The sequence below is a fragment of the Tiliqua scincoides genome, chromosome 11, assembly GCF_035046505.1.
Source record: "Tiliqua scincoides isolate rTilSci1 chromosome 11, rTilSci1.hap2, whole genome shotgun sequence".
NCBI lineage: Eukaryota > Metazoa > Chordata > Lepidosauria > Squamata > Scincidae > Tiliqua > Tiliqua scincoides.
In genome coordinates this window covers 7,592,903-7,620,803 of record NC_089831.1, presented here as the reverse complement: position 1 = coordinate 7,620,803, position 27,901 = coordinate 7,592,903, and the positions used below count along the sequence as shown (strand labels likewise).

General features: G+C 49.6%; 1 pseudogene; it reads right to left on the bottom strand.

The window, feature by feature from the left end:
- Window positions 1-15,025: 15,025 nt before the first annotated feature.
- The window catches only part of LOC136662441 (SWI/SNF-related matrix-associated actin-dependent regulator of chromatin subfamily D member 2-like), a 46,282-nt pseudogene continuing 33,406 nt past the window's right edge, over window positions 15,026-27,901 (bottom strand).

Sequence of the window (27,901 nt, the reverse complement as noted above, 5' to 3'; positions counted from 1 at the left end):
GAAGTAGCGCCCTCCAACAGAGTAGTGCCCCCCCCCCACAGAGCCCTGGGCCAGACCTGGTCAAAGAGACCCAGCAGTATTGCTTGAGGTTCTCCCCGGGCTCTGAGCACCCCTCGCCCAGCCTCCCCGAAACCCTGAAGGATCCCCGAGCCCTGGCTCTTGGGAAACCAAGTCTCTCCTTTAGATGTGGGGAGAAGATTGCTCCCCAGGGGTGTGGGCACTTCTGTGTGTAGGAAAGTGTTCACTACCCATCCTAGGGAGATGCTGGAGAGGAGAATCTCCCTTTCATGTCCAGCATTTCCAGAACATCCAGTATAAGCATACTTACTGGTGGTGCCCAGCCGAGGTGGAGTTTAGTTCTCCACGTTCGGCCACCCGACCGGCCGCACAGTCTTGGTCCCGGGTGGCCCCTTCGCTGCCTGGAAGACTGCAAGAGGAAAGAGAAGCTGAGCTGTTTTTGCCAAATTTCTGAGTGTAATTTTTACACACTCCTTCCCAGAGGCAGACCCACCTCCCTGGCTGTGTCCAAGTCCAGCAGTCCCTCCGTTATCAGGCGCTCCAGGACCCTGGCCCTCAGGACACAGCACTGGGTAGGGAGTCACTGTCAAACCTTCCCAGCTCCTGCTCTGTGAACTATACCTATGGGTGGTGACAAAGGCTGCAGTCCTGACCTCACTGTCCTGGAAGTAAGTCCCACTGAACACTAGAGGACTTACTTCTGAGCAGACCTGCTTAGGATTGTGCCCAAAGAGAGGCGGGCTAAGGCCAACTGCTCCCCACCCTTTCCCCTGGGGGCACCTCTGCTGCTCCTTCCTCCTGGATTTGAAAAGGAAGAGGGAAACGGAGTGAAAGAGGAGGACAGATGCTGAGGGCAGGGCTCTGCAACCTTTTCAGAACGAGGGCCACACGGTGTATTTCACTCATTATCTTGAACCACAAGAAGTCTGCTTTCTATAGGACAAAGAGGAGCACTGCAAGGCGCACAGCCTGAGCGTTGCAGAAGCCTGGATTGCGATGATACGTTTACGTGAGGAAAAGGACACTCTTTCCTCACTGCAATCGTTGTACAGCATGGTTGAAAAAATCAACCTGCAGAAACCTGATTTGTTTCCTCGGCAGGGGTGAGACGAACCGTGACAATTTACGATTGGATGGTCTTAAAGCTTATGGCCCATCCGACTGGCAACGGGTCGCCAGCCTGACACCACTCTGGCCATTTGGAAAGGAATGCGGCAGACAGAACTGCACACGTCAACTTTCCGATCACGTGGTTGGGAAAAAGTATTTTAAGTTGCTGCAGACCGTGGCAGGTCAGATCTGGCCCCTGGGCCATAGTTTGGAGACCCCTGGGTTAGATGGTTCACCATTACCAATGCGGATTGAGGCATTCTGTTCCCTACCATCCATATGGAAAGGAAAACCCACTGAGTAAAAGCCACTGAGATGTTTTGAACTCATACTGGGACCTAGTAGGACTGGGGTGATGATGGTTTGACAGTCTGGTGAAGGGGGTGTCATTGGGGACATTGTAGGTACTGTGTTGGGGAGGGGTCTGTGAATCATAAAGAGGGGAAGGACCCCAGTCCAGGACCTGTGCTACTCCCAGCCGAGCTGTGTACATTGCAAACTGTAGTCAAGGTTTTTCTTTGAGACCTTGCTATTGCCTGGGCTCCTAGTTTATTTTTAGGGGCAAAGGAGTAGTGGAGGAATCGGAAAAATATTCTTCTGCTCTGTGACTCTGCTTCAGCTTGTGTTGGGCGCTGTCCTGAGACAGGAGGACGATGTTCACTGCCCTGATCCTTAAAGAGTGGTAAACAGAGGGCCTTTGCACAATAAGCAAACAGAGCAGTGGTACTCAAAGATTTTGGCACCAGGACCCCATTTTTAAAATGACACTCTATGACAGTGATGGCAAACCTTTTAGAGACCGAGTGGCCAAACCACAACCCAAAACCCACTTATTTATCGCAAAGTGCCAACACGGCAATTTAACCTGAATACTGAGGTTTTAGTTGAGAAAAAAACTTTTACCTACTATTACTTGTAACCCATAATGAACATTTCCTCTGGAAATTTGTCCAATCCCTTCTTAAAGGCATCTAGGCAAGTTGTCATCACTGCTTTCTGTGGCAAAGAGTTCCACAGACTAATTACATGCTGGGTAAAGAAATATTGGCAGGGAGGGAGTGACTGCAAGACCTAGCCACTGCTCATTTTCTCAAACAATAAAATATATATTTTTTAAAAAAAAAACCACCCACAGAAGTGGGCTCTAAGGCTGCAATCCCAGCCACTCTTTCCTGGGAGTAAGCCTCATTGACTCTAATGGGGCTGACTCCTGAGTAGACACACACAGGAGCGGGCTCCAAGGCTGCAATCCCAGCCACTCTTTCCTGGGGGTAAGCCTCATTGACACTAATGGGGCTTACTTCTGAGTAGACACACACAGGAGCGGGCTCCAAGGCTGCAATCCCAGCCACTCTTTCCTGGGGGTAAGCCTCATTGACACTAATGGGGCTTACTTCTGAGTAGACACACACAGGAGCGGGCTCCAAGGCTCTACTCTCAGGCTCTCTTTCCTGGGAGTAAGCCTCATCCACTGTAATGCGGCTTACTTCTGAGTAGACACGCAGGACTTGTCTCTGGCTGCGCTGCTCCCCCCCCAGCTGTGCCTGTGCTGTGGAGGAAAAGCCTCTCCTGGCGCTGAGTGGGGACCTGCTCAGGGAAAGGCGGGCTGCAAGGGCTCACAATGGCTGAGGAGGAGGGCGGCTCAGGATTGGCTGGTGGTCAGCCAGTGAAGGGCCCTGAGCCATTCCAACTGAAAAAGCCAGGAGCCTGCTGGATGCTGATTGGCTGAGCCTGCTGGAGAGTTGGGGAAGGGAAAAGCAGGGACCTTAAGCCTGCAGAGCGGGCAAAACTGAAAAGGGAAACAAACTTGGGGCAACGGAGCGAAGGGAGAGGAGGGCAGTGAGCTCAGGGGGCAGAGGGAAGCAGCCCGCCCTCCCTGCCCACACAAGGAGTCTCAGAGAGAGCCTCCATTTTCTTTAGAGCGACAACAGCTTCAGTGCCCCTCTCCAGGCTGTCTGGCTCAGAGGCGTGCCCACAGAGACGGCTCGGAGTGCCCTCTCTGGCACACGTGCCATAGGTTCGCCACCTCTGCTCTATGAGAACCCACTCGATGAGACTTACCAAAGGGGTGATCTCGAAAAAAGTAATGTCTTTATTTATTTGCTAAAACCTTGATCCATTTCTCCTAATGAAGCAGCCCTAATGAATAGTCTCAAGGCTTGAGGGGCTTAGTTCTCCTTCCCCCACCACCTGGCACTGATGGAAAACACACGCCAGAAAAAAGACTTTCCAGCATTGATCTCCCAAAATTGACTCAGGCCTGAAAACTGCAGGAGCTCAGCTCTTTGCAGGGCACACAGCAGCTATCTGGTTTTGGAACAGCCTCAGGGCTGGAGGCGTGAGTTATCTTTCGCTCACCCGTGTTTTCTTTGTAGGATCTGAGGGACCCAGCAGAATAGGGTCACACCCACCAAGGGGGTCCCGACCCACAGTTTGAGAAACAATGAATAGAATACTTAGGCAGGGAACACATTTCCATTCAAGACATAAGAACAAGAAAGCCCAAACAAGCAATAGTGTCCACTTCAGGTCCTCTGGCACTTTCCCAGCCCAATCTGGCATCCATGACCACCAATCTCCAAACCAGTTCTCTGCCTTAGCCATCCATCCCAGAGATGGCTTGAGGCCCAAAAGGGAGTGACAAGGGCCAGGGCAGGGCAAAGACTGCGGGGCAGAGGTTTGGCACATCACATGAGCAAAACCACCAGAGCAGTTCTGGTGAGGGCCAGTATAAAGTGGAGTGGCACATACACGATTCTGTACTTCAAAAGTGCCATGTGGCCTGCTGGGGATTTGCCACTCCTGATATACCGTAACAGACGAAGGTTGCAGTCATGAAATTGTAAGACGCTTGCTTCTTGGGAGGAAAGCTATGGGAAGCCTAGACAACTTAGTGCAAAGCCGAGGCATCACCTTGCCGACAAAGGTCGGTATAGTCAAAGCTATGGTTTTCCCAGTAGTAATGTTTGGCTGTGAGAGCTGGACCATAAGGAGGGCTGAGCGCTGAAGAACAGACGCTTTCAAATGATGGTGTTGGAGAAGACTTTTGAGAGTCCCCTGGACTGCAAGGAGACCAAATCAGTTCATCCTACAGGAAATCAACCCTGACTGTTCACTGGAAGGACAGATGCTGAAGCTGAAGCTTCAACGCTTTGGCCATCTCATGAGAAGGGAGGACTCCTTAGAAAAGACCCTGATGCTGGGAGAAATTGAAGGCAAAGGGAGAAGGGGACGGCAGAGGATGAGACGGTTAGATAGTGTCACGGAGTCAATGAACAGGAAAGGACAAATTCTGGCAGTTAGTGGTAGACGGGGGGCCTGATGTGCTGTGGTCCATGGGGTTACGCAGAGTTGGACACGACTTAACGACTGAACAACAAGTTCCAATTTGAAAAGAAAATCAACTCTTTTCCCCCTGCCCCCAACCTAGTGTCAGAGAGATGATGTGGCCCTCCTGCTAAATATTTGCCCGCCCCTGCGAAAGGCCATTCCACGTCATCGGACTCACCTCCATGATCCCCGATGACCGTTTCTTGGCCCACCAGTATTCAGAAATGACTGCTAGTACTGGACAGGACCGGACCAACTGCCAGGACTGATGGCACTGGAGTGAGCTCACTGCCCAGTGATCTCCTGTAGCATCGTTTGAAGTTCTTGGTCTCCATGGATGTCGGAATCCTCGCATTGTGACACGGGTCTCTGTCAGAGCTGGGGGGGAGGCTGAACTCTGGCATCAGAGGCTTTGTTCGGGGCTGCTTGAATTGAAGCGGAAATGCCCCTTTGGACAGGGAGGGGAAAGAGGCAGTGACCAACCCATTCTCCTTTCATGGAGACTTTGAGTTTGCCTACATTGTGAAGCCTCAGGGTAGCCCCTGCGGCCTGGAACTTTGGTTCTGCGTTGCAGAGTCCACTCTCCTCGGGGCTGAGTTTGGTTATCTGAGCAATGAACTCTTCTATGCGGAAGACCAAATGACCCACCACCTGACTCCATTCCTGCCACCCCCAGTGCCACCCCTTCAACCTCCCTTGGCTGACAGCTGGGGGGGGGCAAATCCTCCAGATCGGGCCTCCTGTTGCCATTTCACAGCACCCAGAGTTGTTCAGATGCCCGATCCCTGCCAAGCGAGCAGAGTTGGGTTCCCAGGGTAGAAAAGGATGGGAGATCTGGTGATATTTAATAAAACATCAGAACTCCTCCCACCCCCGAAAAAAAATAGTTGCCTGTATGTCTCTGAGGATGTTCAGATGAGCTGAATTGCCCCCAAAGCTACCAGGGGAGCGATGGTTTTGTACCGGATCAGGTGCTGAGAGTCTTCTTCCAAACCAGTCACATACTCACTGAAAGAGGCAGAAAGCAAGCAGGCTTACAGCACAAGCCTAGGCATGTCTACTCAGAAGTAAGTCCCATTGTGCTCAATTGCACTTACTCCTAGGAAAGTGGGCATAGGATTGCAGCCATAGATGGCAATCCCAACCATGCTAATTTGGGAATAAGCCCCATTAAACATCATGGGACTTTCTTTCAATGGGGGTTGCAAATCACACCCACACACACATTGTATTTTGCATGTTTTGGTTCCATGACTGGGTTGCATGTTTGTTACTGAGACTTTAAAAAATTCACTTTGGGCACAATCCTAACCCACTTTCCAGCACTGTGCCAGTGGGGCATGTGCTGCATCCTGCACTTGGGGGGGGCAGTCATGGAGGCCCCCTCAAGGTAACACAACATTTGTTCCCTTACCTCGGAGGTGCATTGCCCTTCTCTCAGTCAGTTGGTTAGGATTGCAGCCTTTGTCTCTCTGCCTCACCAGCCTCCGCTTCCCACACACACACACACCCTCCCAGGATGGCATCCATCATAACACAAACACACCTGTGTTCAGATTTGGGACTCTCCAAAAGTCTCCAACAGACTCAGCCCCACCCAAGTGAGAGTGAAAGCTGGTTTCATGATGTGGATGGATTCAGATCCCTTGGCCAAAGCAATCTGGGGCAAGGCTGGCATTCACTAGCCATCTAAAACAGCCATTTTCATCTCACAGCACACTCTGAAGGCGCTCAAAATGCTCAAGGCACATCATCGGTTTTAGGACACCGCACTGCCGGTGGGGGGCTCACATCCCCCCGTGACCCTACTAATAAATGACCCTCCTACAAACTCCCATGGCACACCAGCAGACCATTCTCCGCACACTTATGTGCCGCAGTAGTGTGGCTGAAAATCACTGATCTAAAAGCTCAAAGGGGTGAAGCCCAAGAACCATGTGGTTTTCTGCATCAAAGGTGCCCATCTGTCCCAGCTTCTGACCTCTGCTCATCGGTCTCCGGCTCCACCAGGATGTTCTCTTGCTCCTCCTTCACCCGCAGGGACACAAAGGAGTCCTGGTCAGGCTTGGGAACTGCAAGGAAGAGCGAGGAGCACAAACACACACGCACATGGGGAAGAAGGTTCTGCTGTTTCACTGCATTGACCCAAAGAAGAACCCTGTTGGCTCAGGCCAAAGGCCCCTTTTGTCCAGCTTGTTTGCTGGAGTCTCTTCTTCTAAAAAAAAAAAATTGGAAGCCATTCAGGGCAGGGAACCAGGCTTTCATTCTTCTGGTCATATCAACCACTTTGTGGACTTTGGTTGGAAAGCAATATATAAATCCTCTTACCAATACAGGTGGGACCTCGGCATCCACTGATTTGACTCACCACTGCTACTGGGATCCACCTTTAAATGCCTTGTAACAAGGAGAAAAAATCCCTTGTTTTTCCCATTTGCCAAAATTTCCCATTTCCCATTTCACAAAATCCCATTTCCTACCTTTGTGCTGTGAAATAATTAGAATTTCATTCCACTAGATTCCATTATTCACCCCATCTAGTGGCTGAATGCAGTTTCTCAAACTGTGGGTTAGGACCCACTAGGCTTCCAAGTGGCTAGAGCCCAGGGGGGTGGGTATCTTGGTCTTTTTTTCCTATGTCTTTTGCCTTGTCTCTTGGTGGTAAAGGTGGTGGGTGCACATCCTGCCCCACCAGGACCATGTGGCCTCATAGGTAACTGGGCTAAAGATCTACAAAAGAAGCTGACCCGGGCGAGAGTTAGAGAATAATAGAGATAGCCAGTTAGTTTTATTATTTTAATGCTGATATGTTTCTAAGAAGTTTTTATGCCTCTAGCATTTGCTGACTTTTGTAACTTTTGTAACCCTATGTACTTAATAAAGTAAAAATCCTTTTACTATGTTGTTTCATTGTCTGTTGGGGACAAAGGTTCAGAATCCTGCCTAGCCGTTCAGCAAGCTAACAAAAATCCTCATTGTGGACTAGTAACTTGAGGACTGAGACTTTAAGTAAAGAAAGTGTTCAGTGCCTACAAGGGATATAGTTAAGCCTAGAGGGTCTCAGTGTTCCTGGACTGAGGCACTAGCACATACAGGGTGGTGGCAGTTCTACCAAACAGGGGTTCTTGAGGCTCTAGGATTCAGGAATCAAGAACTCTGAGCACCCAAAACCCTGGGAGTGTAAGACGAAATATATGACACACATGTTATCATTCATACAGGCACCATGTGAGCCTGTGGGGCAACGTTCTGTATGGTGTCTTGACTGTTTTTTATTAGGCTAATAAAGTTTAAAAAATAAAAAAAAAATATTTTAGTGCTTCTGGAGAAGACCTGGGCTGCATTTCCACTACAGCTTTAATCCATGGTCAGTGCACTTCTCTCCCTCCAATGCATTCTGGGGGGACTGTAGTTTGTTGAGGAATCTGAGACAGTGGCAGACCACCCAGCTCCGTGCCTCGGGGCAAAGGCCCATGATGCTGCCCCCCACAGGATGCTGCTGCCCCCCAAGCGTAAATTAGCTCTCATTTCCATCCACCCAGCCAGAATTGTGCAACAATCAAATTCCAAACCAGTCTTTGTGGATACAAAAAACTTGGGAGCCTCCGAACTGACTTGAAGTCAATCGGACCCACATCCACTCCCGGCAGCCCAGACAGAGACCCTCTCAATGTGGGTCTCCTCACCCAACGGCCTCTGTTCAGGGGTTATTTCTTACAGGAAGCGCTCTCTGCTCACGCCCCAGGTGACATCCTGCTAATTACCTAGACAGGTCAGCCTTCCCTACATTAGACCATGGCTGCAATCCTAACCACACTTTCCTGAGAGTAAACCCCATTGAACAAAATTGGTCTTACTTCTGAGTAGACCTGGTTAGGATTGTGCCCCATCTCTCTGACTACCCTTTCCTGCTTCTTGGGTAAGATGAATTCTGAAATGTTACATGTTCAAGGGGGGTTATGTCCTTGCAGAGGTGGATCTGGAAGGGAGCAAGTGGGGCAAAATCCCCAGGTGTGAGGCCAGGCTAACTGGAGAGGGGTGCTGATGCAATGCACCCCCCCCCACCAGCGTGGATCCCAGTTTAAAACAAAAAAAAATTGGTTGTGTTGGCGAAGCGCTTGTCTTTGCAGCTTTTTTTTACAAGCCGCAGCATGTTTGGGGCTTAGGGAGGCCAATTTGCTTTTCCCCGGCCCCTGAGCCACGGAGCTTCCATCCTGCAGCCTCACTGGCCCTCCTCAGCCTTCTTTGCAGCTTTCTTCCAAGCCACAGTGTGTTGAGGGTTGCCTTTCCTGCTCCTCCTTCACCTGGATGGTCCAGTGTTTGCTTTTTTGTCAGTGCTCAGGTGCTCCTCTGTTCATCAGCCAATGACATGTATTCAGACGTGCTTTCCCCTGCCCCCTGACCTCCTGTTCCCATCCTGCTGGCATCCTTTTTTACTTCCTGGCACCAGAGCATTGCTGGAGTTCAACAGAAAGCATCACCCATCCTGTAAGCAGGAGGAAAGAAACCTGTATTTCCTTTCTTGGGAAGCGGGTAGAGGCAAGATGGAGCAGTGCTTTCCATGCTGGTGTCTCTGGACACTCAGTGCTTTTCCATGCTGGAGTCATCTAGCAGGACTCTTCCTCTGTCTTATGTCTACTGCTGGACTAGATGGGCCTTGGCCTGATCCTGCTGGGCTCGTCCCTCTGCTCTTCAGTGAACCATCCACACAGATCCGTGTTGCTCTCAGTCTAGGTGCTTTCCAATGCTGGTGTCTGTGGACCAATCCAGCAGGGCTCTACCAATGCTCTGATGTGAACTGTTCAGGCCTATTATTTGGTGCTCTCAGTGCTTTCCAAGCTGGTGTCTGCACCAATCCAGCAGGGCTCTTCCTATGTCTACTGCTGCAAATCTAGCCTTTGGTGCTGTTGTGCTGCTTTTCAGTGCTGCGCTGTGTCCCTTTGGCAGCTCTATGTGGGAAACCTCTGCAGCTGCAAAACACAGGACCATGTTGATGTTTTCCCCAATATTAACATTAACAGCACATGCATGCTGGAGAATAATGCAACTACTCAGAAGAATTCTCATTATGTACGCATCCTGCAGACATCTATTCGTGATACTCAACAGAAGGGTCCATCAAGTTCCATATTCTTCATTTTATTCATTGAAAATTAACTTAACATCATACATGGTGTGTTTTTAAAAAAATAAAATCACATAGTTTTAAATCACAGTAACACAAAGAAAACATTTAATTAATTAATTAAATGGAGGACTCCAAAATTTTCCACTCCACAAGTGACACTGCCCCAGCCGACAAAAGGGTCCCCTATATCACCAATAAAAATAACCCATAACCCAGGTAAATGAGAGAGGCCATCTGATTGCGCAGAGCAGAAATGGCCAGTGGAACGGAGAGGTCGACATCTGTAGCCAGCTTCCAGTGTTGATCTTGAAAAACTTGGACCTATTCAGAATGCATCAGAGGAAGAAGTTCAAAGAACGGAGGATGGAGGCCAGGTGGCTCAGAACTGCGGTGCGAAGAGAAATGAGTGAGGTGAGGAAGATATGGAGTTCCTAAGAACTAAGAGAGTCAGGGACCATCTTGCATGTGGCCGGCGAGGGGGGGGCGGGGGAATGCTACATTTGATCAAGAGGGCAAAGAAGGCTAAACATCTGTTTCCTCTGCCAGTGTTCCAGACCCAAAAAAACCAAAAGCCAGGTGGGTCATCAGAGTGCAGCTGGTCTGGTGGGGGAACCTAGGGTTCTTTTCTCCACCTCGGTGGGCACCACCACTGAGTCTGGTATGCTACAGGGTAAGGGGGCATCATTTTGCATACCACCTCAGGCACTGGGTGCTCTTCAGCAAGCCCCCTGCATGCTCTGCTATTCACCATCCATTTGCCCGTCCTCACAGAGGCGCAAAATCATTACTTTGCGATGCATGGACTCAAGTTAGGTTTGGGGGAACAGTGTGCATGACCATGTGCGCTATGGGCAATTGCACAACTGTGAGCTATGGACCAGCGAGTGTGGAACAGGATAGGCATCATGTGGGGTGTCCTCTACTCAAAGATTCTCTTCTCCAGCATCCAAGAGCTCTCAAAGGGGCAGGATGCAAACCCTTTCCTGGACAGGAGAAGACAGTGCTGCTGGGGGAGGCAGTGTTCTCCTCACAGCTAAAAGTCCTGGTTTCCCAAGAACCAGTGACCGAGGCCCCTGGCTGAATATCCAGCTTTCAGCGTACGGGAGAGGGTGGCAAAGAGGTAGCCTGTGCCAGACATTGCCCTCAAGCAAGAATGCTGGGTCTCGTTGTCCCAGGAGTCCTCTCTCCTGTTCCATACCCTCAAATTTCCCATGGCAGGAGTTGTGGTCTGGAGGTTGAGTTGTTGCCCTGCCTGAAGGAGCTAAGTGGGAGTAACTCTTGTCACAGCTTGGATGGGGGACTGAATCTGCAGAGTGGCCTTTTTTAGAGAACAGAGCCATGAGGAGTCCCTGTGATAAGCTGCCAGGAGACGGTGGAGTGTGGTGGTCCTCAGCTGCCAAGACTGAATAACAGCCTGGCTGATTTGCCACTGCTCCCGCAGGAAGCTTGCTAGGCATGTGAGCTCTGCAGCAAAAAGAAGGATGACCCCACCCTGAAGGGAAACATCTGGAAATGAAGGGATCTCGGAAGTTCTCTTGCCAGCCAGGGGGAGGAAGGAGGAATCTGTGACTCTGCCTCTGGAAAGGGGTGGTCAAATTCATACTCGATCAATACAGCAAAAATGGCTCAACTCCTGTTTGCTCCTGCAGACTTCCTGGGAGCAGAGCAAATGCGAACCCCTGTGCAAAAGACTGTGCATAGAATGGGAAATGAACACTTTCCCATACGCAGAGGTGCCCACGTCCCTGATCCGCAATCTTCTCCACATATCTAAAGGAGAGACCTGGTTTCCCAAGAGCCAGGGTTCAGGGAGCCTTCAGGGGAGGCTGACTGAGGGATGCTCAGTGCCAGGGAAGGACCTCAAGCAATACTGCCTGGTCCCTTTGACCAGGGTCTGCCCAAGGGCTCTGTTGGAGGGCATCTGGTTCCACTCTACCAGATGGTTTTTTGGGCTGTACAACTCTTTATCCAGTTCCATTGCTAGGCTGTTGGGTCATTCAAGAGTTTGCCCTCCACACAAAGTTTCCATGAGGCTCTGTGTTCTCCACCTTCAGATTCCTCCTTGCCAGGTGTAAAGGTGTTGCAACGTCAATACGCAGTTTCTGCTTTTGCGTTACAGGTTTCTTGGCTGCCTCCTGGATCTCCATCCTCGGAGATCTCCCTCCTCCATGGAGATCTCCATCCTCCATGCCACAGGAGAGGGTGGCAAAGAGGTAGTCTGTGCCAGACACTGCCCTCAAGCAAGAATGCTGCGTCTCGTTGTCCCAGGAGTCCTCTCTCCTGTTCCATACCCTCAAATTTTCCATGGCAGGAGGTGTGGTATGGAGGTTGAGTTGTTGCCCTGCCTGAAGGAGCTAAGTGGGAGTAACTCTTGTCACGGCTTGGATGGGGGACTGAATCTGCAGAGTAGCCCTTGTTAGAGAACAGAGCCATGAGGAGTCCCTGTGATAAGCTGCCAGGAGACGGTGGAGGAGTGTGGAAGTCCTCAGCTGCCTGAATAACAGCCTGGCTGATTTGCCACTGCTCCCGTAGGAAGCTTGGAAGGCATGTGAGCTCTGCAGCAAAAAGAAGGATGACCCCACCCTGAAGGGAAACATCTGGAAATGAAGGCATTTTGGAATTTCTCTTGCCAGCCAGGGGGAGGAAGGAGGAATCTGTGACTCTGCCTCTGGAAAGGGGTGGTCAAATTCATACTCGATCAATACAGCAAAAATGGCTCAACTCCTGTTTGCTCCTGCAGACTTCCTGGGAGCAGAGCAAATGCGGCCCCCTGTGCGAAAGACTCTGGGGCTAACCAGGTGGAAGAATGTGGAAATCATTACTCCACCTTGGCTGGGCGACACCAGTGAGTATGCTGATGCCCGATGTTATGGTAATGAGTGGGATAAGCTGAGGACAGACAGGAAGACTCTTCTCTCCAGCATCTCCATAGAATGGGAAATGAAGACTTTCCCATACACAGAGGTGCTCACATCCCTGATCCGCAATCTTCTCCACATATCTAAAGGAGAGACCTGGTTTCCCAAGAGCCAGGGTTCAGGGAGCCTTCAGGGGAGGCTGACTGAGGGATGCTCAGTGCCAGGGAAGGACCTCAAGCAATACTGCCGGGTCCCTTTGACCAGGGTCTGCCCAAGGGCTCCGTTGGAGGGCATGCAGGTCCCCCAGGCAGATGACTTGGATCTCCTATTCCAAAAGGATAGGAGGTCCAACTTCACAGCAAGGAGGGCGGAGACCCAATGGCTGGCATTCAAGGGCAGGAGGCAAGCACCAAAGACATGGAAGAAAAAACATCCCCCCCCCCCCACACACACACACATTCACTCACTTGCTTAGAATGCACTGAGAGTCTTGGATCAAAACTTGTTACCCGACCAAGTACTCTGTGTCAGAGCTAGAAAAGATAACCGCCTCTATGCCTTTATTTCTACTGGTAGGAACACGGTAGCCTCCATGTAATTGGTTTTAATTACTCTTGTATGACTGGACACCATTTTGTCATTTTTCAAAAGAACCGCACTAGAAGCATGCTTGAGGCATGCTAGAAGTGTCACTTCCTCCTATCTCTGACCTATCTCTCCAGCATCTCCATAGGACAGGAAATGAACAATTTCCCATAAACGGAGGTGCCCCCATCCCTGATCCGCAATCTTCTCTTCACATCTAAAGGAGAGACCTGGTTTCCCAAGAGCCAGGGCTCGGGGAGCCTTCAGGGTTCAGAGGAAGCTGGCTGAGGGGTGCTCAGTGCCAGGGAAGGACCTCAAGCTGTACTGCCGGGCCCCTCTGAGTGGGTCTGGTCAAGGGATCTGTTGGGAGGCACTGCCTCTTTCTCTTCCCTGATCTGTTTTTCTTCTATCACCTGCAGATCCCCCAGGCTGACCTGGGCACCCCAGGTATATATATATATATACCTCCAGGTATATACCACCCATAGGTATAGTTCACAGAGCAGGAGCTGGGAAGGTTTGACAGTGACTCCCTACCTAGTGCTGTGTCCTGAGGGCCAGGGTCCTGGAGCGCCTGATAATGGAGGGACTGCTGGACTTGGACACAGCCAGGGAGGTGGGTTTGACTCTGGGAAGGAGTGTGTAAAAATTACACTCAGAAATTTGGAAAAAATGGCTCAGCTTCTCTTTCCTCTTGCAATCTTCCAGGCAGCAAAGGGGCCACCTGGGACCAAGACTGTGCGGCCGGTCGGGTGGCAGAAAGTGGAGAGCTAAACTCCACCTCAGCTGGGCACCACCAGTAAGTATGCTTATGCTTGATGTTCTGGAAATGCTGGACATGCTGGGGAGCTAAAGGGAGATTCTCCTCTCCAGCATCTCCATAGGATGGGTAGTGAACACTTTCCTACACACAGAAGTGCCCACACCCCTGGGGAGCAATCTTCTCCCCACATCTAAAGGAGAGACCTGGTTTCCCAAGAGCCAGGGCTCAGGGGATCCTTCAGGGTTCGGGGGAGGCTGATCGATGGGTGCTCACAGCCCGGGGAAGACCTCAAGCAATACAGCTGGGTCTCTTTGACCAGAGTCTGGCTAAGGAGTCTTTTGGGTGGCAATTCCCTGCTGGAGGGCGCTGCCTCTGTCTGTTCCCTGACCAGTTTCTCTTCTATCCCCTGCAGGTCCCCCAGGGTGATGAGCTGGGCCTCCTTTTCGTAAAGGAAAGGAGGTCCAAGCGCAGACTCAGGAGCATCAAGGCGCGGTGGCTGCCGCTCGAGCGCAGGTGGGAAACACCCCAGGTGAGGAAGAAAAACGCTCCTGCACAGACGTACGGAAGGAGAGAGTGCACTGAAATGGAATTTCAGTAGAGAATCAGTAGGGAGCCAGAGAGCCTGCCTTTGGGTTCTGTGGAGGTGCTGCATGGGAGCTGTCCCTTGGGGACCTCAAGGGAGATTCTCCTCTCCAGCATCTCCATAGCATGGGTAGTGAACACTTTCCCACACACAGAAGTGCCCACACCCCTAGGGAGCAATCTTCTCCCCACATCTAAAGGAGAGACTTGGTTTCCCAAGAGCCAGGGCTCAGGGGATCCTTCAGGGTTCTGGTGAGGCTGGTCAGAACCCGGGGAGGACCTCAAGCAATACAGCTGGGTCTCTTTGATCGGGTCTGGCCCAGAGCTCTGTGGGGGAGGCACTGCTCTTTTGGGGGGCCCTTCTCTGTTGGAGGGCACAGCCTCTGTCTGTTCACTGACCAGTTTCTCTTCTATCATATGCAGGTCCCCCAGGCTGACGACTTGGACCTCCTACGTCTAAAGAGTAGGAGATCCAAGTTCGCAGCACAGAGAGCGGAGGCCCGGTTGCTCTCATTTGAAGAAAGGAGTCAGTCACCAAAGGATTATGAAGAAACGCCCCCCACACAGACACACATAGAGCCTTCAGAGTACAGGAGAGGCAGGCTGTGGGGTGCCCAGTGGCAGGGAAAGACCTCAAGTCTCCCTGCATCTTCAGCTGGTAATAGATTCAATTGTCTCATGGATCTTGACATCCATGGATGCTGTTTCCTGCTGCTTAGAGGTGGAGCCAAGAAGTTGCTCATTTGGGCCTTCAAAGGATCATCCACCTCCACACCACTGTCTCAGCAGGCTGGCTTTGTTGATCATTACGGTCCACACTGATCACATAACTGATGGGATCTGGGTGTTGTGGGAGCCCCACCGGTTTCCTGGGGATCTCAGAGAATCACATGCAAATACAGCCAGAGATCTGGTCAAACTCCTTCTCAAAACTGTCTTGGAGCTTGTTGTGTTTGATGTCGAGCCAGAGGGCCTGCATGATGCTGGCACGTGTCTGAGTGTGAACGCCCAGCAAGCGAGCCAGACAGGTTCCTGTTTGTACTGTGCAGGCTGGTGGTCCAGCCTGAGCAGCAGGGTGCATTAAACCTTGACACTGCCTGGGCACTTGCCCTGGAACCCATCTGTCTCTTGTGGGCATCTGGTTCCACTCTACCAGATGGTTTTTTGGGCTGTACAACTCTTTGTCCAGTTCCATTGCTAGGCTGTTGGGTCATTCAAGAGTTTGCCCTCCACACAAAGTTCCCATGAGGCTCTGTGTTCCCCACCTTCAGATTGCTCCTCGCCAGGTGTAAAGGTGTTGCAATGTCAATACACAGTTTCTGCTTTTGCGTTACAGGTTTCTTGGCTGCCTCCTGGATCTCCATCCTCCTGCAGAAGATGTTCAGATCCAGCTTCCATCCAAAATCAGCAAATCCATGAGGGCCTGGGACTCTGCGACTAGCTCACGAATTCTCTGTGGTGGGACCTTGTCTGCCATCTTTTCAGTCCTCGTCACTGGGTCAGCGATGGAGGCCGCTGGATCTGTGGAGCAAGCAGGTACTTCCGGAAGGGATCCATCACAGACGGTGGCATTCCAGGTCTCGGTGGAGAAGCTGTTCCATATGGAGGACCTGAGGGAGACCCCACTTGCAATCCTGCCATCCGGACACCAGACAGCATCCCAGGGTGTTGGAACTGAGCTCCATTCCCCACAGGTCAGTATGGGCTGGCCCCGGCCAGGCTGGGTCCTCACAGGAACTCACCTCCTCCCAACCACAGTCGGAGCAGCCTGTGAAGAAACAGAGACAGAGCTCCTGTTAGAAGGACTTTCTACAGGGGGTGAAGGAACAAGACCCCATCAAGATTCAGCTGTTTTTGCTCAGCAACCCATAAGTCCCTGCACTTCTCTTGGCAACCTGGGCAGGGCACGGCTCGAACTGGGAGACAGGCGCACTCAGCTTGACACCCCCCCAGAGCCCAGCATCTGGGATGCAGCCCCTCAGAGACCCCCATGCCCTCAGTCTTTCCATGATCCTTCTTCTCTTCTTCGGCTCCACTTTCCCTTCGTCCACCCACAGCCTCCTTAAGCAGCTCCCCTAGGGCACCACCACAGAATCAAAGGCAGGCTCCCTGGATCCCTCCCGATTCCCTGCTGATATTCCGCCTCAGTGTACTCTCTCTCTCTCTCTCTCTCTCTGTATGTGTGTGTGTGGGGGGGGGGGGGCTTTTTCTTTCTCACCTGGGGTGCTCGCCTCCTGTTTTCCAGTGTCAGCCACTTGGCCTCCGCCCTCCTCACAGAGAACCTAGACCTCCTATTCTTTTCAAATAGGAGGTCCAATTCCTCTGCCTGGGGAACCTGCATGAGATAGAAGAGAAACTGGTCAGGAAAGAGACAGAGGCAGTGTCCTCCAACAGAGAAGTGCCCCCCCCCCACTGAGCTCTTGGCCAGACCCGGCAGTAGTGCTTGAATACTCACTGGTGGTGCCCAGCTGAGGTGGAGTTTCCGCTTCCAGGTCCCTCCACCCTGCTAGATTCTACCCCTTCTTTGACATACATGGCCACCCTATCTCCATCACGCCCCTCCCTGTTCCTCCTATAGGGTTGATAACCTGGGATCGCTTTATGTCATTGGTTCAAGAGACATAAGAACAAGAAACCCCAAACAAACAATAGTTTCCACTTCAGTTCCTCTAGCACTTTCCCAGCCCAATCTGGCATCCATGACCATCAATCTCCAAACCAATTCTCTGCCTTAGCCATCCATCCCAGAGATGGCTTGAGGCCAAAAAGGGAGTGACAAGGGCCAGGGCAGGGCAGGGTAAAGACTGCACAGGTTCAGCACATCACATGAGCAAAACCACCGGAGCAGGTCTGGTGAGGGCCAGTATAAAGTGGAGTGGCACAAACACATTTGCCCAGTGTTTTTGCACCTGTTTACTTCAGTCAGCCAGCCTCCCCTGAACCCTGATGGCTCCGCAAGCCCTGGCTCTTGGGAAACCAGGTCTCTCCTTCAGATGTGAGGAGAAGATTGCTCCTCAGGGATGTGGGAACCTCCATAGATGGGAAAGTGTTCATTCCCATTCTATGGAGATGCTTGAGAATAGTCTCGGGGCTTGAGGCAATGAGTAATCTTTCACTCACACGTGTTTTCATTGGAGGCTCTGTGGGACCCACCAGAACTTGGGTCAGGACCCACTTTGTGAGAAATCCACAGTGTGAGAAACCCTGACACCCACAGTGACCCACAGTGTGAGAAACCCTGACATCAAGTACTTGGTCAGGTAACACATTGCAATCCAAAACTCTCAGTGCACTCTGAGTGATTGATTGAATATGTATGTCTGTTGGGGAGGGGGGGGGCGTTTCTTCTTCCTTACCTTTGGTGCTTGCCACCCACCAGGCCTCTGCCCTTCTTGCTGTGAACTTGGACATAAGAACATAAGAACGGCCCCACTGGATCAGGCCATAGGCCCATCTAGTCCAGCTTCCTGTATCTCACAGCGGCCCACCAAATGCCCCAGAGATTCATATTCATTTATGAATATGAACCCCAGGGAGCACACCTGAGATAACAAGAGACCTCATTCTGGTGCCCTCCCTTGCATCTGGCATTCTGACATAGCCCATTTCTAAAATAAGGAGGTTGCGCATACACATCATGGCTTGTACCCCATCATGGATTTTTCCTCCAGAAACTTGTCCAATCCCCTTTTAAAGGCATCCAGGCTAGACGCCAACAACAACAACTACAGTATTCATATACCGCTTTTCAACAAAAAGTTCACAAAGCGGTTTACAGAGAAAATCAAATATCTAATGGCTCCACATTATAACGCCAGCACCACATCCTGTGGCAAGGAGTTCCACAGACCGTCCACCTGCTGAGTAAAGAAATATTTTCTTTTGTCTGTTCTAACCCACCCAACACTCAATTTTAGTGGATGTCCCCTGGTTCTCGTATTATGTGAGAGTGTAAAGAGCATCTCTCTATCCACTCTGTCCATCCCCTGCATAATTTTGTATGTCTCAATCATTTCCCCCCTCAGGCGTCTCTTTTCTATGCTGAAGAGGCCCAAACACCGTAGCCTTTTCTCATAAGGAAGGTGCCCCAGCACCATAATCATCTTAGTCGCTCTCTTTTGAACCTTTTCCATTTTCACTATGTCTTTTTTGAGATGCGGCGACCAGAACTGGACACAATACTCCAGGTGTGGCCTTACCATAGATTTGTACAACGGCATTATAATACTAGCCGTTTTGTTCTCAATACCCTTCCTAATGATCCCAAGCATAGAATTGGCCTTCTTCACTGCCACTGCACATTGGGTCAACACTTTCATCGACCTGTCCACCACCACCCCAAGATCTCTCTCCTGATCTGTCACAGACAGCTCAGAGCCCATCAGCCTATATCTAAAGTTTTGATTTTTTGCCCCAATGTGCATGACTTTACACTTACTGACATTGAAGCGCATCTGCCATTTTGCTGCCCATTCTGCCAGTCTGGAGAGATCCTTTTGGAGCTCCTCACAATCACTTCTGGTCTTCACCACTCGGAAAAGTTTGGTGTCGTCTGCAAACTTTGCCACCTCACTGCTCAACCCTGTCTCCAGGTCATTTATGAAGAAGTTGAAAAGCACCGGTCCCAGGACAGATCCTTGGGGCACACCACTTTTCACCTCTCTCCATTGTGAAAATTGCCCATTGATACCCACTCTCTGTTTCCTGGCCTCCAACCAATTCTCAATCCATGAGAGGACCTGTCCTCTATTTCCCTGACTGTGGAGTTTTTTCAGTAGCCTTTGGTGAGGGACCGTGTCAAACGCCTTCTGAAAGTCCAGATATATAATGTCTACGGGTTCTCCCACATCCACATGCCTGTTGACCTTTTCAAAGAATTCTATAAGGTTTGTGAGGCAAGACTTAGCCTTACAGAAGCCATGCTGACTCTCCCTCAGCAAGGCCTGTTTGTCTATGTGTTTTGAGATCCTATCTTTGATGAGGCATTCCACCATCTTACCCGCTATGGATGTTAGGCTGACCGGCCTATAGTTTCCCGGGTCCCCCCTCTTTCCCTTTTTAAAGATAGGCGTGACATTTGCTATCCTCCAATCTTCTGGCACCGTGGCCATTTTGAGGGACAAGTTGCATACCTTAGTCAAGAGATCTGCAACTTCATTCTTCAATTCCTTAATAACTCTTGGGTGGATGCCATCAGGCATTATTGATCTTTAATTTATCAATGAGGTCTGAAACATCTTCTCTTTTAACCTCTATCTGACTTAACTCCTCGGTCAGGAGGGGCTGTTCGGGCAGCGGTATCTGCCCGAGGTCTTCTGCCGTGAAGACAGATGCAAAGAACTCATTTAATTTCTCTGCCATCTCTAAGTCTCCTTTTATCTCCCCTTTCCCTCCCTCACCATCCAGAGGGCCAACCGCTTCTCTGGCGGGTTTCCTGCTTCTAACATATTTGAAGAAGCTTTTATTATTCCCCTTAATGTTGCTGGCCATACGTTCCTCATAGTCTCGCTTGGCCTCCCGTATCACCTTCTTACATTTCTTTTGCCACAGTTTATGTTCCTTTTTATTCTCCTCATTAGGGCAAGACTTCCATTTACGGAAGGAAGCTTCCTTGCCCTTCACAGCCTCTCTAACTTGGCTGGTTAGCCATGCGGGCACCCTCCTGGATTTAGTGGAACCCTTCTTTCTTTGCGGTATACACCTCTGCTGGGCCTCTATTACTGTTGTTTTAAGCAGCCTCCATGCACTCTGGAGAGATTGGACTCTTTTTACCCTCCCTTTCAACCTCCTTCTAACCAGCCTCCTCATTTGAGGGAAGTCCGCCCGTCGGAAGTCAAGGGTTTTTGTTAGAGATTTGCCTGGTATTCTTCCCCCAACGTGCATGTCAAAACGGATGGCAGCATGATCACTGTTCCCCAATGGCTCAGTAACGTTTACATCTCTAACCAGGTCCTGCGTACCACACAATATTAAATCCAGAGTCACCTGCCCTCTTGACTAGCTGCTCTAAGCCACAGTCATTTAGCACGTCAAGAAATCCGGTTTCCTTATCATGACCAGAACACAAATTGACCCAGACAATATGAGGATAATTGAAGTCCCCCATGATTATAACCCCATCCCTCCTTGTCACCTCCCTGATCTGTTTCCTCATTTCAAGGTCCCCATCCGATTTCTGGTTTGGAGGACGATAGCACGCCCCCAGTATTACATCGCTGCACAAGCCTGGTAATTTAACCTACAGAGATTCTACGGTGGAGTCGGATCCACCTTCAGTCTCTACTTTGCTGGATTCTATCCCTTCCTTAACATAAACAGCCACCCCACCTCCAACACGCCCCTGCCTGTCCCTCCTGTAGAGTTTATAGCCCGGGATTGTGGTATCCCACTGATTCTCCGCATTCCACCAGGTTTCCGTTATGCCCACTATGTCAATGTTTTCCATTGTCACCAGACATTCCAGTTCTCCCACCTTTGCTCATAGACTTCAGGCATTCGCATAAAAGCATTTGTACACGGAATGCCCCAGGATGGGCTGCTTATTTGCTCCTTTGTCCCCGCATCCTCTCATTGTGCCAAACCGTCTATCACATCCCATCACTCTACCTTTCCCAATTTCTTCTCCTACTCTGCCTTTCTCTTGTTGTTCTCTAACCTCCCCATCCTCATCCCATAGGGATGAGGAGTCCCGAACCGGATGCCCCTCGGCTCCTGTCGGCCTTCCCCCAGGGATCAGTTTAAAAGCTGCTCTGCCACCTTTTTAATGTTATGCGCCAGCAGTCTGGTTCCATTCTGGTTCAAGTGGAGCCCGTCCCTCTTGTACAGGCCCCGCTTGTCCCAAAACGTTCCCCAGTGCCTAACGAATCTAAACCCCTCCTCCCTACACCACCGTCTCATCCACGCATTGAGACCCCTTATCTCCGCCTGCCTAGCTGGCCCTGCGCGTGGAACAGGTAGCACTTCAGAGAACGCTACCTTTGAGGACTTTGAGGTCCTGGCTTTCAGCTTCCTGCCTAAAAGACTAAATTTGGCCTCCAGGACCTCCCAGCTACACTTGCCCACGTCGTTGGTACCGACATGCACCACAACCGCTACCTCTGCCCCAGCACTGTCTACCAGCCTGTCTAGATGAGAAGTGATGTCCGCCACCTTCGCACCAGGCAGGCAAGTCACCATGCGGTCCTCACATCCGTCGCAAACCCCCCCTCTCTATGTTTCTAATAATCGAATCCCCCACTACAAGAAGCCCCTGACCCCCTCCCGCCGAGGGGGATGATGTCCTCCAGCACCAAGACTTCCCACCCGGGCAGCTGAGGAGCTGCACGCCTGAGGTTGGGACGAAGCCTGATCGTCCCCGGAAGTCTCCCCATGGTCCTCCTCTGCCTGCCTGCGCTTCTTCAGGTTGCCCACCAAGGCTTCAAGGGAGCGGATGCGTTGCCTGAGACCCTGGAGCTCCTTGCACCGAGGACACACCCATGACTTATGCCCCAGAGGCATATAATCATACATGTGGCACTCGATGCAGAACACTGGATAGCCCCCACCCTGCTGCTGGCTGTCTAACTGCATAGCTTTTTTGTTGTTGTTGTTTTATTTAGGGGTACTTTTAAAAAACCCTACACTGGTTAGCAGCCCTTTTCTCAAGGGAAGAGGAAGGGCAGTGTATGGGGCCCTGGCCTCCTCGCCTTGCTGCTGAACCCGCCCAGATGCTAAACTCTCAGTTTACCTGGTACTTAGTTCCCAGAGGCACTTGGGGTCCCTGAGGCCCCACACGTCTGCAGAGAGCCTCACGCGATGGCAGGCCTAGCTTTATACTCCTGGCTGGCTCCTCCTCCCTCCTTCCTTCCTGATTGAAAGGGGGGGCTGGTCTTCCCAGGTGAACTTACAAAAGCTCAGGAAGACAAAAGGCTGCTGATGGGCATAACCTACTCTGCAGGCTCCTGAGTGGAGTGCTTGGATTAGCCTAATGGGGCTCTTATCACCTCCTAAAGGTGGTGATGCTGAATTTCTAAAATGGACTCTGCCTGGGTGGTTGGGAATTGGCCCTTACTAGGTTCTTTCCCTCCTGTTCTCTTAGGCTGGACTGTTTTGTAACCTCAAGCTAGTTTTTATTTGAGTTTGTTTAATTATTTATTGCTCTCTAGATCCTGTGTCCCAATTTGCTGAACTGTTTAGGTTATGTTCTAACTTAGATTAAGTTTAACTTGGGTTAAGTATAGGTTTAATTTAAAACAAAGTAGAAAAACCTGCTTTCCACTTTATCCTCCTCCCTTCCTTCGATTAGGTGCTAACTTAGGTGCAGCTAACTTTCAACTTTGATTTAAGTGCCTGACCCTTGGACTCTGCTCCTGCTCAGAGTAGACCTATGTACCTCCCTTAGGTGCTAACTTTCAATTTTGATTTAAGGTTGATTTAAAGTTAAAGTTAAGGTTAGAAGACAGGGAGTTAGAAAGACAAAGAGTAGAAAGAGTACACTTACCCTCTTGTCGTCTTCCTCGTCTCCTTCTCCAAAACTCAGAGGTCTACTTGCCTTCTCCTTGCCCAGATGCTAAACTCTCGGTTTACCTGGCACTTAGTTCCCAGAGGCACTTGGGGTCCCTCCTATTCTTTTGAAATAGGAAGTCCAAGTCATCAGCCTGTGGGACCTGCATGTGATAGAAGAGAAACTGGTCAGGAAAGAGACAGAGGCAGTGCTCTCCAACCAAGAGGTGAGCCCCCCCCCCCCACAGAGCCCTTGGCCAGACCTGCTGAAAGGGACCCGGCAGTATTGCTTGAGGTCCTTCCCTGGCACTGAGCACCCCTCAGCCAGCCTTCCCTGAAGGCTCCCCAAGCCCTGGCTCTTGGGAAACCAGGTCTCCCCTTCAGATGTGAGGAGAAGATTGCTCCTCAGGGACTTGGGAATCTCTGTATATGGGCAAGTGTTCATTTCCCGTTCTATGGAGATTTTGGAGAGGAGAGTCTCCCTATATATCCCCAGCGCATCCCATACCTTTCCATAACGTCTGGCATTGGCATACTCACTGGTGGTGCCCAGCCAAAGTGGAGTAACAATTTCCTCATTCCTTCACCTGGCCAGCCACAGAGTCTTTTGCACAGGGGGTCGCATTTTCTCTGCTGCCAGGAAGTCTGCAAGAGCCAACAGAAGTTGAGCCATTTTTGCTATATTTACTGAGTGTAATATTTATGCCCTCAGACTTTCCCTCCTCCTTTCTCTCTTCTTTCTGCCTTCACTTTCCCCTAAGTCCATTCAGAACCTCCTTAGGCAGCTCCCCTACAGCACCACCACAGAACCCTATGGCAGGCTCTCTGGTTCCCTACTGATTCCCTACCAATATTCCTTCTCAGTGCAAACTATCGGAGTAGTCAAACATAAGGCTCATGAACCGAATGTGGCCCCCGGAAGCAATTTATCTGTCCCCTGTTATAATTGGGCTGTCCCAGCTTGATAATTGGGCTCTCTCATACAAGATTTGCACATTTTCTCTTTTGTCATTTGCAGATAATGAGTTTCTATTTGAGAACAAAAAGTTTATTTCTGGCCACCATCTGCTTAATGACAACACTTTCTCCTTAATGACATCACTTCCAGCCCTCAGCAGGCACCATGAATGCTAACTTTGGCCCTCTATATGAAATGCTTTTGACATCCAAGCCTTATATCAGTGGTTCCCAACCTGGGGTACGGATACCCCTGGGGGTACTTGCCAGGACCTTTAAGGGTACTTCAAAAGGAAATGAATAATGGCGGGAAAAGGCAGGTCTGAATTAGAATGCCTTGAAAGGCTGGCAAGGAAGGAAGATAAGGAAACAGATCAGGGAGGTGTCAAAGAGGGACAGGGTTGTAATCATGGAGGAATTCAATTATCCTCACATCAACTGGGTCAATTTGTGTTCTGGTCACGAAAGAGGGACCAGATTTCCTGACATTCTAAATGACTGTGCCTTAGAGCAGCTAGTTATGGAGCCCACCACTCTGGATTTAATATTGTGCAGTACTCAGGAATTGGTTAGAGAGGTAAACGTTACTGAGCCATTGGGGAAAAGTGACCATGCTGCGATATGTTTTGACATGCACGTCAGGGGAAGAGTACCAAGCAAATCTGATGCAAAACTCTTTACTTCCGACGAGTGGACTTCCCTCAAATGAGGAGGATGGTTAAAAGGAGGTTGAAAGGAAAGGTAAAAAGAGTTAAATCTCTCCAGAGTGCACGGAGGCTGCTTAAAACAACAGTAATAGAGACCTAGTAGAAGTGTATACCGCAAAGCAAGAAGGGCTCAACTAAGTCCAGGAGGGTGCCCGCATGGCTAACGAGCCAAATTAGAGAGGCTATAAAGGGCAAGGAGGCTTCCTTCCATAAATGGAAGGCTTGCCCTAATGAGGAGAATAAAAAGGAACATAAACAGTGGCAAAAGAAATGTAAGAAGGTGATATGGGAGGCCAAGAGAGACTATGGGGAACACATGGCCAGCAACATTAAGGGGAATAATAAAAGCTTCTTCAAATATGTTCGAAGGAGGAAACCCACCAGAGAAGCAGTTGGTCCTCTGGATGGTGAGGGAGGGAAAGGGGAGATAAAAGGAGATTTAGAGATGGCAGAGAAATTAAATGAGTTATTTGCATCTGTTATTTGCATCTGCAAATGAGTTATTTGCAGATGTTGGGCAGATACTGCTGCCTGAACGGCCCCTCCTGACCAAGGAATTAATTAGGATAGAGGTTAAAAGAGAAGATGTTTCAGACCTAATAGACAAATTATAAGACACTGGGCCCTGATGGCATCCACCCAAGAGTTATTAAGTAACTGAAGAATGAAGTTGCTGATCTCTTGACAAAAATATGCAACTCATCCCTTAAAATAGACACGGTACCAGAGGAGGATAGCAAATGTCACACCGATCTTTAAAAAGGGAAGGAAGGGGGACCGGGAAACTATTGGCTGGTCAGCCTAACATCTATTCCAGGTAAGATGGTGGAATATCTCATCAAAGATAGAATCTCAAAACACATAGATGAACAAACCTTACTGAGGAAGAATCAGCATGGCTTCTGTAAGGGTAAGTCTTGCCTCACAAACCTTTTAGAATTCTTTGAAAAGGTCAACAGGCTTGTGGATGCAGGAGAACCCATGGATATTATATATCTGGACTTTGAGAAGGTGTTCGACACAGTCTCTCACCAAAGGCTACTGAGAAAACAGTCAGGGAATTAAAGGGCAGGTCCACTCATGGATTGGGAACTGGTTGAAGACCAGGAAACAGAGAGTGGGTATCAATGGACAATTTTCACAGTGGAGGGAGGTGAAAAGCAGTGTACCCCAAGGATCTGTCCTGGGACCAGTACTTTTCAACCAGGTTCATAAATGACCTGGAGCCAGGATTAAGCAGCAAGGTGGCTAAGTTTGCGGACGACACCTGACTTTTCCGAGTGGTGAGGACCAGAAGCGATTGTGAGGAGCTCCAGAAGGATATCTCCAAACTAGGACAAAGGGCAGCAAAATAGCAGATGTGTTTCAATGTCAGTAAGTGTAAAGTAATGCACAATGGGGGCAAAAAATCAAAACTTCATATATAGGCTAATGGGTTCTGAGCTGTCTGTGACAGATCAGGGGAAAGATCTTGGGGTGGTGGTGGACAGCTCGATGAAAGTGTTGACCCAATGTGCAGTGGCAGTGAAGAAGGCCAATTCTATGCTTGGTAAGAAAAGCATAGCATCTTTCCTATGCCAGAGCAAATGCTCAAGTTGGCTTACAGTTCAAGAACTAAAAATATACAATATATGAAACAAGAAATAAAATCATATGGTAGAGGGCAACTATTTCTACTGAAGCACTGCTATATAGACACAGGGGACAGCCAATGGCACATCACCCTAATGCAGGATGCAACACAATGGTTTTGAGCTCTCACCAAAAGACCAGGAGGTCTTAGTTCCCCCAGTAGAGAATTTCAGAGTTTTGGCTCCACTATAGTCTCATCCCCCATCCCTTTAACTTGGGATAATGGCAGCACTTGAAGGATGACCTAAAAGAGTGGGCTGGAATGTATAGCAGACCACGAGGGAATGGGGAAGTTCTTCGTTCCCCTGGTAGGGAATTGCATTGCTGTGATGCCACTATAGAGAAGTCTCACCCCCTGTGCCACCATCCCTCTAACTTGGGATAATGGCAGCACTTGAAAGAGAATCCGTCAGAGAGGGATTCTCTCCCTAAGAGAGCAGGCTGTAATGTATGGACGAAGGCTGTCTCTCAGATAACCTGGACCTAAACCATGAAGGGCTTTAAAGGCCAATGCCAATACCAAATCTATTTGGTAAAATTTGGTGATTTTACTGATGTTTTATGTGCCTGTGTTTCTGCAGCCATCAGTGCCTGCAGTTTCATGTGCCAGCAATGTTTCTGCAGCCTGACCATGCCATGGCAGTCCCATGCTGAGATATTGTGATTATTCCACACCCAGCTGTGCCAAGCTTATGGTTAGGATGAAACAGGCATGTCATTTAAAGCCCCCTTTTGTTCAGAATGAGATGTCCAATGGGTGCACAAACGCACCACTGCTGCATCTAGCCTATGGTGACATTCAAAATGTTGGGGGTGGTGCATAGCACCTCCCCTAATTGTCTCCCCTAATTTTTATTTATTTGAAAGATTTCGATTCCATCTTTCCTTTAACAGAGCAAACGGTTCACAATTCAAGATTTAAAATGTACAATAATGTACATAAATGTACAATATATAAAACAACTTTTAAAAAAATCAGAAAAGCAATAGCAACTTGGAGGAGGGCAATGATTTAAACCAAAGCACTGTTGTGGTTGTGGCGGCACTACAGAGGCTTGCTGTAAATATATACATATAAATATATATTTCAAATATAAATTTGAAATAACAGCAACTTTATGAATTACAAACATTTCACTAATATGAGGAGTACACAGGGGAAAAAACATTGGGAACCACTGCCTCATGTGATGCACTGAGTGCCGGACCTTTCATTCTAAGCCTTCAGTTTGGTTCTCCCTCAATGCCCCCTCTCTCTTAACGGTTTTTCCCGCCCTTTTGAGCCTGAGGCAACAGGCCTGCCTATACTGCACTCCTGAGGGGAAAGGCAGCCATTTTGGACCAAGGTGTGCCTTCTGGGTTTAACCAACACCTGTGCAAAACTCAAAAACTTCTCCCAAAGCAACCGTTTTCCATAGTCAAAGAAAAACACAGCTCTGTGGAACAATTGATTGATTGAATGATTGATTGATTGATTGATGTCCTGCCTTTCCTATGGCATAGCAAATGCGACCTTGAAGCAGCTGACAAGCTGAGCCGAGTTATTCCATCTGCTCTGAGTGTGGGAGGATGGAGGCCAGAATGTGAAACCAGATCAGAAAGAAACATCTGAATGTTGTGGTTCTTGAAAGATAGAACCTTCTTTCAATTTGTAAAAATCCCTACGGGGATTTAAATAGCCTGCCTATGTAGACCGCCTTGAATAAAGTCTGAGGAGAAATCTGACGACCAAGAAAGGCAGTATATAAAT